Below are 12,773 nucleotides of genomic sequence, written 5' to 3' on the forward strand. Positions count from 1 at the left end.
CAGCTCAGGTGCCCCCTGCACCAGGTCCTGGAATGGATGAGAATCTGCCTGTGAGGTCAGGGAGCACAGTTCACGGGTCCCCAGGACCAGGCTCCATTTTAATAATTTCCTACAAGAAGTCATAGAACTCACTGAAACCTGATATACTCACAGCTGTGATTTTTTTTGCAGTGAGAAGACACAGATTAAAATCAGCCAAAGGGAGAGACTCAGGGGACAGAGTCCAGGAAAATTCCATGGCCCAGACTTTCAGCCATCTTTCCCCACAGAGTCACGGACAGTGTCAACTCCTCCTAGCAATTATGTGTGACAACCTGCATGGGGTATCGCCCACCAGAACCTTGGTGTTCAGAGTCTTTACTGGAGCCCTTTCATCTACACAAGGCACGTGGCTGACCTCAGGCTCCAGTCCTTTCGAGGGTGAGCTGCCACCACGTGCCCCAAGACCTCCCCCACCATAAATAACATCGTTAAGCTCTCCAGCATGACCCAAGGCTCCCAGGTAAACAAGGATACTCTTATCAGGTAGGACATCCGAGGGCTTAGAGATCACCTCCCAGAGCTGAGGACAAAGGCCAGACCTCTCTCTTGGCAAGGGTAAATTCTTTACTACACACATCTCTTCCTCTTGGCCAAGAGGGCTGAGCCATAAACAAACTCAAAGGGGCTCTTTACATTTTCAAAGAGACACATGTTTCTGGGAACTGGGTGGGCCCTGAGTCAGGATGAAATTCCCACCTGACAGCATCCTCCAGAAGAGCTGTCCTCCTCCAGAGCCTCTGGGAATGCCCATCCTTCCCTAAGGCATGTCAGCTTTTCTCACGCTAGTCACAGACCACTGGTCAAGGGTTGACTTCCTGACAGTGAAATATGAGTTCGAATGAATGGTTTAGAGTGTCCGGGTGGTGGGAATGGGCCTGTCCACCTCTAGGCCCAAATGACCAAAGGAAGGTTGGAGATGCCCAAAGGGCCAGAACCATGGCTCTTGGAGTGATGGGCCACCGACTGAAACTTGACCTAGACTCTGGTTTTGCACAAGTGTTTGTGACCTAATGTAATGTGAAGCTCACGTGCTGGGAGACAAGAATGGAGGCAGGGTCCTGTGAGCAGATACTCTGTGGACACTGTTCTGTGAGTGGACAATGATGGATGGTTCATTGGTTGGAAGGATGAATGGTTGGCATGAAAGAAGAATGGATGAATGGATGGATGAATGGATGGATGGATAGATGATGGATGGATGGATGGATGATGGATGGATGGATGGATGGATGGATGGATGGGTGGATGGATGTGTGGATGGGTGGATGGATGTATGGTGGGAAGAAAGAAAAGAAGGTGGTTTGGATGGATGGCGGGTGGATGGATATAAGGATAGATGGGAGGATGGAAGGATGAGTGATGCGGGTGTGGAGGCAGCATGGTGTGTGGGACACAAACTGTGCATAAGAAGCCTAGTGTTGTGAGGTCTTGGGGAAGGTAGGTCCACAGCTCTGGTTGGCCAGTTTGCATGAGGATCAAAAGAAAGAACGCAGGTGAAGTGGCAAGCACAGCATCTGGCACAAACTAGACTCTCAGTAAGAAGTGCTTCCCTGTCTCCTAGTTTCCCTGTTGGTACACAGTGCCCACGTGCCCCAGGTCTGCATCCTCAGTTTCCACGAGTCCCACTGAGTTCCGTTCTGTCCTGTGGTATGACCCATGTCCAATAGATATGTCCCATCAGGGGCAGAGTGTGGGGAGTGGGTGGTCCAGGCAAACCCAGGTCCCTGTGAGGCAGTGAGTCCCCTCCCCAAACACTGTGTCTGGGAGCAGCAGTGTTTTGACTTCCCAGGTGATGCTGCATCTTTGTCAAACTCGAGACACCCATTCGTTTGATTCTATCCCCTCCTGCAAACATCCAACATGACTCTGTGTGGCCGTGGACCAGACACAGCTATCCTCAGGATGATTTCCCAGCTCTTCAGCTTGGCACAGATGTCCTTTATTCTCAGATCTTCATTGCTTGTATTTTGAGGAAGTAATGGACACGGTCCTGAGGCTGGGTGCGAGGTTCTGGGGGCACTGCTGTACCTGCTCTGGGGGATCTGTTCTTCCTGGAGGGAGACACGCCCCTACCCCAACCTTGGCCCTTTCAGACCCTGCATCCAAACCCTGTCCAATGGTCCTTTGTGGGGCTGGGATGCTCGCCGTGCTCCCCCTTGCCTTGGACCCCCAGCTGCTTCCCAGGGTCAATGTCAGAGCTACTGGGTCAGGGGGTGCAAAGGCTGGTGAAGGCCCTGCTCCCTGACTGTTTTCATGGCTGGTTTCCTGAGCAGTCACACTATCGTCTCTCACTGCCCCTGTCCGGGACTCTCCCAGGGAGCCCTGGCTGAGTGTGGGGCACCCGCGATCACTAATCAATGATTCTTTAGTATGTGTTTCTCCTTCATTAGTCATTTCTTTGCCGCCTCATTGTTCCCCTCTCAGGTTTCAGTGGATTTCAGGCATCATTGAGTATGAGATAATTGATTTTATTAGGCAATTTATTTTCTGGGTACATTTTTAAAGGTCAATTAATCAATTTAAGTGGAGAGGGGGAAAGGAGGGGATCCAAACACGCCTGAGACCAAAGTTACACTTTGGGGGGAGAGAGGTTTGCTTTCCTCTTCTGACTTGGGAAAGAGAAATGGGGGTCAGAAGGCACAAGCATGGGGGCGACTGGACAGTGTGCGGAGGATCCTTCTGTTGAAGGTGGCAGCTTCAGCAGAAAGTAAAGAGAGGGGACATGCTGGGGCAGGAGGGGGACAGGCTGGGGTCTGGGGTCCAGGGTCTGGGGTCTGAGGCTGCTCATTTGTCGTTGGAGCTGAGTGGAAGCCGCGTTCATGGAGTGAAAGGAAAACTCCAGGCAGCTGATCCATCCACGAAGCCAAGGTCAGACTCAGGGTGTCCCTGGCGCCTTGTAAATAATAAATAAAAACCCACAGTAAATCTTTAACGAGGAAGACACACGCTCCCAGCCCAAAGTGGACAGTCAGGGAATGGCTTCACCTCATGAGGCAACTTGCCTTGTCGACCAGGTTTCCAAGCACTAGAGGGAGAGGATGGTTGGTGGATGTGACCCCAGCTCCACTCTCTGGCTTCCAGCTTGTTCTAAGGTGGCGGCAATGAGCTGGCTCATCAGAGCAAAATATTGGGGGTACTTCAGCATCGGGGACTTTTTCCAGGAAGATATTTCCCTCCCACAGTGAGTTTCTTCGTGATGAATATCATTTCTCATTGATTATTATACAGTCAGCGTTCATAGCAGCCAGGAAAGAATGCTTACTCTGTGCAAGGAAATTTGTAGTGTGATCTTATTCCATCCTTTTGAGTGTAAAGCAGGTATCATTCTTGTTTTTCATCCGAAGCGGCAGGAACCAAGAGAGGCTGCCCACCTGGCTCACTCTCAGGGGCAAGGGCTTGAACCCAAGGCTCCGACTCTGCTGCTTGGCAGTTCCCCTGCTATGGGTCATGCTGGTGTTTTTGGAAATACCACATGGCTCAGGCTCTGCCCACAGTCTCGGGGAAGATGGACGTTTCTCCAAGCGTGGTCTGCTGACCTCTGGCCGACCCTGGCAACCACAGTGGGTCCACAGAAACTTGGTTGTTTCGGAGTAAAACAAGACAGCAGAACAATCTTGTTTACATGTGTTTCACAGAAACTGCATTATGCTTTTAATAATCACTCTGCTCTTAAAGCTTGGACCATGAACACAAGTCTGGGCTGGTTCCCTTGAGCAGCAATTAACAGGATGCTGTTATTCTTGGGTTATCATGTTTTCAAATAATTGGCATGTTATTATGTTTGTAAACATCTGTGCTTTTCCTTACATTTTTGGGATGATGTAATCTGTTCCCAGTTCCCGAAAAGGGATCAACGGTTCAAAAGTAGTTCATTAAAGTATGAAAGTGGTGATACAAATGGAAACATAAATAGCACAGCTTAGAAACAGCGAAACAATGTAAATAACATGCGTTGGACCCCAGTGCAAATACAGCAGCAAATCTGTGTGTGCCAGGGTGAGTGAAGCTGGGTGTGACGTTTCTGCACATGCAGCAGAATAGAAGTGTTTAAAAAAAGACAACGGAAAATATCTGAGAGCTGGAACTTACTGGAAGCCCACGGTCTCCAGGATATGGTCCCTTAACTGACTTTCAAATAGTGACACGACATCGTGGAAGCTTGCAGTTCATTTTTGGAAGAGTGAAGTGACTGCTCTGGTCAAGCAAGTGAGTTAATCTTGACAAATGCTAAATTGTTTCCCAGCACAAAACTGATAAGTGATACATTTTGTCACTGTGGACAGAGTGGGAACAGGAATGATAAAGATGTCATTCAAAGCGGCACACCTTAGAGCAGCGAGAGGTGCAATTGCTGGGAAGTTTGAAAACTACGTGCAAAGGTAAAGGGCCTGGTGTTTGGAGAGGACAGGATGACGGTTTGGCGATGTCTGTCTGTCTATCTCATGGTACCCTTGGGCACGGAGCGTGTGTTGATGCCGTTCCTGTGTGTGCACATGGGCTCACCTCTTGCAGTGTGTCTGGATGAGACCACCGGTGGGTCGAGGGTGAACAGCTCTTGATGTGTGAGCATTTCATGTGGAGAGAGAAGACAGTGGGGACCCCTGGGCCCGAGTCACAGGTGGAGAGAGTTTCTGAGTTGCCCACGATGCTCTCAAGAGAGCTGAGATGACTTGGAAGGCCATGGCATGGTCTGTACTGAGGGCGTGCCACCTGTGTGTGTGGGCGTTGGATGGGGACCTGGTGCACAGGTGACCCAGGGGACCCTGGGTGCCAACAGGCTCTGTGCGTGGGGTTGGAGGGCAACACATGCTGAAGATAGCAGGATGGATCCCAGCGTGCTTACCCAGCCAGGCTGATGGGCAGAAAGCGCAATATTTCACTTTCACTCATGGAAGCTGAGGGGCCGGTGCTCGTACGAGCGTTTGAAAGTAGAGGAGGGTTGAAAATACCTCTTCACCATCCTCATTATCCCAGGGAGGGGCTGTCACTCCATGGCCAACAGCGTGGCTTGAAAGCCTAGAATAAGACACCAGAGTCATCTCAGAAGACTCTTCCTTGGTGGGAAGAAGGCTCCATGCCTAAGATTTCATTCTAGTCCAACATGTGATGATTTTCTTCACTGGCCAGAGGAGGACGTTGTGGATGCATATTGGAAATACTGAAAACTCCATCCAACGTTGCCTTGGGTTAGGAAGGGATATTCCCAGTGTGCATTGTAACACACAACTCACTCTCTTCCCCATTGAGACATCTCAGTTCCCAGCTCTGAATCAACATGCCATCTCAGAGAGCTTGGAAGGCCATCTTCAATGCTGGTCTTTGTTGCCTGTGGCCCTCAATCTGCGGCTCCTGCTCTGATGAAGCCTGTGGGTCTGGTGGGGAGATAGAGGCCACCGGGCAAACACAGATATGGACGCTGGGTGGACAGAGGCCAGGCCTGGGTAGCCCAGGTTCTCTCTTGAATTTCTCTGCCCTCCTCACCCTGCCAGCCCCTGTTTGGCTCTAGCCCAATGCCCACCACCCGGGGAGCTGCCCTCAACAAAGTAGAGTGTGTGGAGCCCCGCTGCCTGGGGTGCAGCCCCCCACAGCCCCCAGCTCCGGCAGCCAGCCCTGGGCTCCTGCACCTGGGGAGGGGCCCCGGCCCTCTGCTCAGACACTGGCTCGCTTTTTCTTGAAAGATCTGGAGAACATGTGCTGAGCCTCCTCCCTGGGCTCACGGCTCACTTCAAGCCTGATCTGATAAATATATGATCATGGGGGTTTGCCGAGATGAAGACTCAGAATTGCAAAGCGGGTTCAGTGCAGCCGCGGCAGGTGGTGGGTTCAGGCCCTCGGCTCTCGAGTGCGACTGTTCTGCCCCGAGACTCTAGGACATTTATGCTCAGTGGGCCACCGATCTGCACTCTGATATACCCTGCACAGCCAGAAGGAAAAGGACCCTCGAACAGCCTGTTCCAAGGAGAACCAAGGCTGCATGAGCCGGAGTCAGCAAGCATCCCGCAGGAGTCCCGGGCCCTTCCCACAGAGGCGTCTTCCAGAGCCTTCCAGAAGGCCCTGAACACACAGAAGTCGGGTGGGATCTCCGGAAGTGATTGAGTAATTAGCTCCCCCTTATATTAATGGCATTTTAGATCAGCCACAGCTGAGCCTGGCTTCCATCCTGTGCATCGGAGAACCGGAGGGGAAGGGGAGATGCAAAACTATAAATAAAAAAGTGAAAAAGACAAAATAGTGGTGCCAGTTGTGTACAAAGGAAGCAGCAGGAAGAGGCAGAGATGGGGAAAAGGAGGCCGAGGGTGCCTGTCCCTCCTGGGCCGTCTCTCAGCTCCCAAGGGCCTCCCTCCTGGTCACGGGCCCTCCTCTCTCACCCAGTGGGGCCCCTGCAGCCATGTTCACTGACCTGGCCCCCATCCCCTGGTCACTGGCAATTGGTGCAGGAGCCAGGCCTCTTCCCTCGGAGTCTGGATGGGGGACGAAAGGGCCCCTGGCAGGTGGCTGGGTCTGTGCCTTGCGGTGGTGATAAACGCAGTCTCGGTGTCCCACTGAGCACGTCTGAGCCCCAACCCCACTGCCCGGCAGCTCCGTGACCTTGGGCTCCTCCCTTGAAACGGGGCTAACGGTGGAGCTGGCCTGGGGGTGAGAGCTGCGGGGGGTCAGCCTGACGGATGCCCAGCTGCGGGCCCACAGCCCAGGAAGCAGCTCTGCCAGTGCGCACACGGGGCACCTCTGGGTTCGAGCCCCTCAGGGCCTGGCCTGGCGGCCTCCTTCATGGGATCATGGAGAAGTGAGCTCATGAAGGAATGAGTACCGTAATCGAGCAGCTAGCCGGATGAGTGAAGCTGGCTAGTTTGCCTACAGATAACAACTAGCTGATTATTTAGGACATTTTAGTCTCAGGAAAATGAAGACAAACTCCCCCCTTCCTCCAAGTCCTCCTGAGTCAGTCGAGAGTCTGCTTGTCCAGCTCGTCGGAAATGGCAGCATTCCCCAGACACAGCAGCTGCTGGAAACAGGTTCAAGCCCAGGGCTCTCAGAGGCTGTCGACGTGGATTTGCCGTTTGCTCCGACAGAGCTGAGAGTGGGACGTGTTGGAGGAGGTGTGTGAGGGTGAGTTAGGGGCCGGGGGCGGGTAACGTCCACGGCGGCGTCCACGGGTGCCCACGTCCCTCTGGCCTCTGTGGCGGGCGCCGGTGCCGGGTAGGGAACGGGATAGGGGAGGACCCTGCTTGGAGTTACAACGGAGAGGGGCTGAGGGCGAGGGGCTGCCCCGGCACCTGCAGAGTCTCTTGTAGGAGGCGCGGGGGGGTGGCTGGCCGGCCTTGGAGGGGTGGGAGGGAGAGTGGGGACCGGGGTGCAGTGGGTGTGCGGAGGCGCCCTGTGTCTGAGGTGGGCAGGAATTAGGGGCTTGAGAATGGAGAGCCAGCACGGCCATGAGACCCACTTCTCAGACAGGAGAGTGGAGGCCTGGGGGGTGTAAGTAACATGCCCAGTGTCACTCAGCCTGTCCAGACCCTCCGATTCCACTGCCCAGCCTCCTGGCGGCATGTGATGGTGTGTGTGGGCCGCACGGGGTGGCCAGGGGACAGCCGAGTCCAGGTGCGGCCTTGGGGAGTGATGCTCTGAGGCGCCAGACCTCTCAGGGGTCCCTACTTCTCCCCCAAAGCTCCTGCCCTCTGCTCCCTCCCCAGAGCGTGCAGAGGCCACTGTCTGGGATGCTCAGGGTGGCTCTGGTTTCCCGAGCACCTGCTGAGCTTCGTGTCCTCACACGTCGCCCATTGTCCCCACTCCCACCAGCACAGCGGGTATGACGGTCCCCGTTTCACAGGAGGGCAGAGTCACAGGAGGTCCAGCAGTGGGCACGGCCCCACAGCTCAGGAGGGACCAAGTGTCTTTCTTCTCACGTTTCTCTGATTCCACCGACTCCAAAGCTGGGCCACGCACAGACTTGGAATCCTGGTCATGCCCCACACAGCCTCTCTGGCCTCAGTCTATCATCTGCAAAGTGGGCGTGATGCCCTGTGTGGCTGAGGGAGGGCCCATGGGAGTCTGTCCTGTAGCAGCTGCTCTGGGGCAGATGGGCACTGTCCGGCGGCCCAGCCCCTGCCGGCCTGCGAGGCTGAGGGTGTCCACAGCCTTCGGGAGGTTGGAGAAGCAGCCTCCTGGCTGCCCCTGGCCCACCTGCCTCTATCGCGGGGCCGGCTGCTCCGAGGGCCTGGACCACTGCGTGCACCGTCTTCCTGCCGTGGTGACAGGCAGGCACTCCCTCCTCCACTCCTTCCAGAGTGTCTTTAGCATTCTTAAAAAAAAAACCCAACAACAGCCCAACTTTGAAGGATTCTCTTCTTAGCAGGGAAAACACATCCATAAATCTATATTAAGAAACAGAACACGATAGACTCTCATGGTTGAGAGAAGTTGGCCTTTTGACAGGTGATGCCGGACACCTCCAACCTCCGGGGCTGGGATGGGAGCTCAGAAGCCATCATTTGCTGCTAAATGGCCCTCTGTTGCCTCCAAGGACATTCTGCCCATTTGCCCCTGGCAGGCCGTCTAGAGGAAATGGCTAACGACCAAGGAAGCACATTAACCTGGGATTTGTTTAGAATCGCGGACTTAGGAAAGCAAAACAAAGCAGAACGCCGTCTCCCAGCCCCGCTTCCCTTTCTCTCCCTCTCTGTCTCTGTCCTTTGCCTTTCTCTCTCTCTCTCTCTCTCTCTCTCTCTCTCTCTCTCTCTCTCTCTCTCATTCTCTCTGTCTCTCAAGCTTCTCGTTTGCTCCTCATGCGGGAGAACCTGAGGGCTGTGGGGAACTCACCTTCATCCCCTCCTCGGGCTGCAGGGACCCCCAGCTGGGGGAGGGCCCCCTCGCTCCCCAGGCATCACCGTGGCTCAGATCCCACTCACAGGTCTCCCCCAGCCCCTCGGGCCCCCGCCGCATCTGTCCCAAGAGCGCAGCAGGAAGAGGACCCACAGGAAAGAGGGGTGGGGGAGGGGGAAACACAGTGGGAGCCCCCGGAGGCGAGCCTCAGCCTGGCGCCCCTCACTGTCCCCCCCATCCTCCCCCGAGTGGACGCCCTGGCTGGGTGGGCACTGGGGGAGTGTTTTCCTGGGATGCGGTTCTGTTCCTTTGAAACTGTGATCCCTTTGGTCTCGCCCCTAAGCTCTGGGGCTCTGGTCCAGGCCAGTGTTCGCTGCAGGACTAATGGCACCCGCCCCGCCCCCCCGTGGCTGTGAGGACTTCCAGGCCGGTGATGGAGCAGCCTCCGTCCTCGGCCTGGTTAGTCCCCCTCAGTCCCTTAGCTGGGCTTTCCCTGGCCTCAGGCAGCTCCTGACTTGTGTCCACTGGTCAGTGCTCAGCCGGAGACTTGACTGTCCACTCACATCACTGGATTTCTCTCCAGGAAACTCTCTTGCCTCTGGGGTTCCTGCACAACTGCCCGGTCTCTCTGGACCTTCAGCTGTGTCTCTTCACCCAGGGAGCCACAGGCTCTGCCTGGACCCCTCCCCCTGCTCCCCTGGGAACCGCCCAGCATGGAGCTTGGGTCACTGTGGGGCTCACCCCCCACCCCGTCCTTTTCCATCCCTCAGGGGTCACTGTCCTTCATGGCCTGATGCCCAATGTCTTGAAAACTATTATTCTATATACTTGTCCCGTTGTTTCTGCCGGGGCACAACTTGGTGTCTGTCACTCCGTCTTGGCTGGGAGCAGACGTGCCGCTTGCATCTCACCCCCACTGGGGAGCGTCCTCCACCATGAACCAGATGCTACGACTCTGAGTCCCCCCGACCCCAAAACTGCGTGGCCGGCATTCTCTACTGAGCTAAATCCTCATGGACTTTTTCCCCCCTGAAGTCCAATGGCATCTCAGAAGTGCGGGAGCTGACGTCTGTTTTCTGTAAGCGCCTGATTCACCCTCCTCCCGTGCATCCCAGCAACATTTAATGGTCTCTTGCACTTTTTCCTGAAGTGTGGCGTTCTCCCTCCAGAATCTGCTGGCCGCATGGTAGCTGTGGAATTTAATGTCCTGTCTCAGTGGCTTTGCAAACAGGAGGCTGCAACGCGGGGGATTTTCCTATATGCTGGACACTCAAGCTCCCGTCAGCCTGTCTGCACTTTTGGTGTACGGAGGAGAAGCAGGTTTCTGAGGATCTGATTGAAGTTCGGGCAGTGTCAAAGGTCAGAAGCAGGAACAAACGATGAAAGGAGACAAAGCAAGCTGGAATGTCCATCGCTGGTGACCCAGCGCGAGGTCGGCTGAGGCAGGAATGAGCTTCTCTCTCCAGCGAGCCCACTGCTCACAGCAGAGATGCTGATACCCTCACCTTTCCCTTCACAGTGAATTCATGGGAGAGGGAGGGAAGGTCACCAGGAATCACAGAGCCCCCTCCTATGGCGACGTCTGCTGCAAACACCCCCAAGCCCCTCTTGCCCACCTGGAAGTGCAGGGGGTGTCTACCACTCTGGGGTCTTGGAGGATATGCAGAATAAACCGTTCAGAAGCCCAGCGCTGTGAACCGACCACAGATGCACATGCAGTCATACCTCGACCAGGAGGGCTCGGGGCCCCACCTCCCTGGGGGGTTGTTCAGAGGCCACGTGGGGATGGCAGCGAGCACGCAGCACAGAGTGGGCGGCACTAGGTCCTTCCTGTGTGGCAGGCACTGCGCTTCCTCCTAGTGGTGACTGAAAATAGTATGGAGTTTCCTTAAAAAAATAAAAATCGAGCTACCATATGATCCAGCAGTCCCACTCCTGGGCATCTACCTGGAGAAATCCATAATTCGAAAAGATACATGCACCCCAATGTTCATTGCAGAACAATTTACAATAGCCAAGACATGGAAGCAACCTAAATGTCCGTTGACAGCGGAATGGATATAGAAGATGTGGTACATATATACAATGGAATATTACTTGGCCATAAAAAAGAATGAAATAATGCCATTTGCAGTAACATGGATGGACCTAGAGATTGTCATGCTGAGTGAAGTATGTCAGACAAAGTCAAATATCATATGATATCGCTTATATGTGGAATTAAAAAAAAAGTGTAAAAACGAACTTATCTACAAAACAGAAATAGAATTACAGATGTAGAAAACAAACTTATGGTTACCAGGGGATGGCAGGGGAGGGATAAATTGGGAGATTGGGATTGACAGATACACACTACTGTATATGAAATAGATGACTAATAAGGACCTACTGTATAGCACAGGGAACTCTACTCAACACTGTGTAATGACCTATATGGGAAAAGAATCTAAAAAAGAGTGGATATGTGTATATGGATAACTGATTCACTTTGCTTTACACCTGAAACTAAGACAACATCGTAAATCAACTATAATCCAATAAAATTTTAAAAAAATGCACGACAACTTTAGAGTTGTGAGTTAGGTTTTATCTGGAGCAAAATGAGGACTATAGCCTGGGGGACAGCCTCTCAGATAGCTCTAAGAAATCGCTCCAAAGAGGGAGGGGTGAGGTCAGTGTTCTATATGATTTTAGTGAAGGGGGGACATGCACCAAGCACACATTTTGGCAGAGGCTTCCTGTTAGTCGGGAGGAGCAGACGCCACCGTTAATGACTTTAGTGTTTTTCTAGATACAAGGAGATGCAAGAATCGGGCTCATGAAATCTTCTCCTGAAAATATCTAACTATCTGAAGGCTGGTTCTGCCAGTTTTCCTGGAGCACAGAGCACCCCATTCCTGACCTCCACCCTGAACTCCTTTCAGGGTGTTGAAGGTCAGCGGCTGCAGTGGCCAGTGACTTAGTCCTTTTAGAGTCAAGTAGCAAGTACCAGTTTTTAGTTGGCAGTAGTTTAGGAAGAGCACAGCAACTGGACACTCTGAGAGGGATGCCGTCAGTGCATCCCATCCCTCTGGACCGTCCTTCCCCTCCCCAGAGCCCTTGAATAGAGCCGGTCAGTGTCCTTCCCATGGCCCTTCCCCCATGGCATTTCCCGCAGGCCCTGATGACCAGGAGCGATGGGAGAGGTGGAGGGCAGAGCAGGCAGCGTCCACACCGCCAGCCCTCGACCCACGATGCTGGTGGGTGGGCATCAGCTCTGTGTTCAGGCTGAAGTGTGTTCTCTCCAGACTGTGAGTGCAATTAGAGAGCCCCTCAGGTGGGCTCAGGGGAAGCGGAGTGAAAATAAGCCGAGCGTTGGTGCAGCAGATCCTGCGAGGGATAGAGGGGACTTTAAATATTGCAGACCGGGGTGGGGGTGCTGATGTTGAGGCAGGTCCTGCTGGCCCCTCCTGGGCGCCCGTCCTCCAGCCCAGTGAGCCCGGCTCATCCTCAGGGTCTCTCAGCTCCTCTTGCCCTGCCCCCACTCCTCCCAGATGGCTCCCCTTTACTCTCTGGCACTTTACTTGCCTACATTGAGCACTTGCTGTTTACAGACACCCAGAGGGCAGGGATACCATTGAAGGGGCCACAACCAGGCTGTAGAGAAGGCCCTGGACATAGAATCAGAGCATCAGAACCCAGACTTTTCATGAACTGGCTGGGCAGCCTTGAGCAAGCAGGTAAACCTCTCTGGGCCACAGTTTCCTCAGCTGGCAAGTGGGGCTGATGGTCCTCTGAGTTGAACGGTTGTCAAGAGTCAAATAACAGTTTATAAAAGTGAGAGGATGTTTATTAAAGCTCGTAGCATGTGACTAGACACACAATACCAACGACAACCAAAAATCCACTTATTAATTGAGCTGCAACTAATTTTG

This window comes from Mesoplodon densirostris, chromosome 2 (genome assembly GCF_025265405.1).
Source record: "Mesoplodon densirostris isolate mMesDen1 chromosome 2, mMesDen1 primary haplotype, whole genome shotgun sequence".
Taxonomy (NCBI): domain Eukaryota; kingdom Metazoa; phylum Chordata; class Mammalia; order Artiodactyla; family Ziphiidae; genus Mesoplodon; species Mesoplodon densirostris.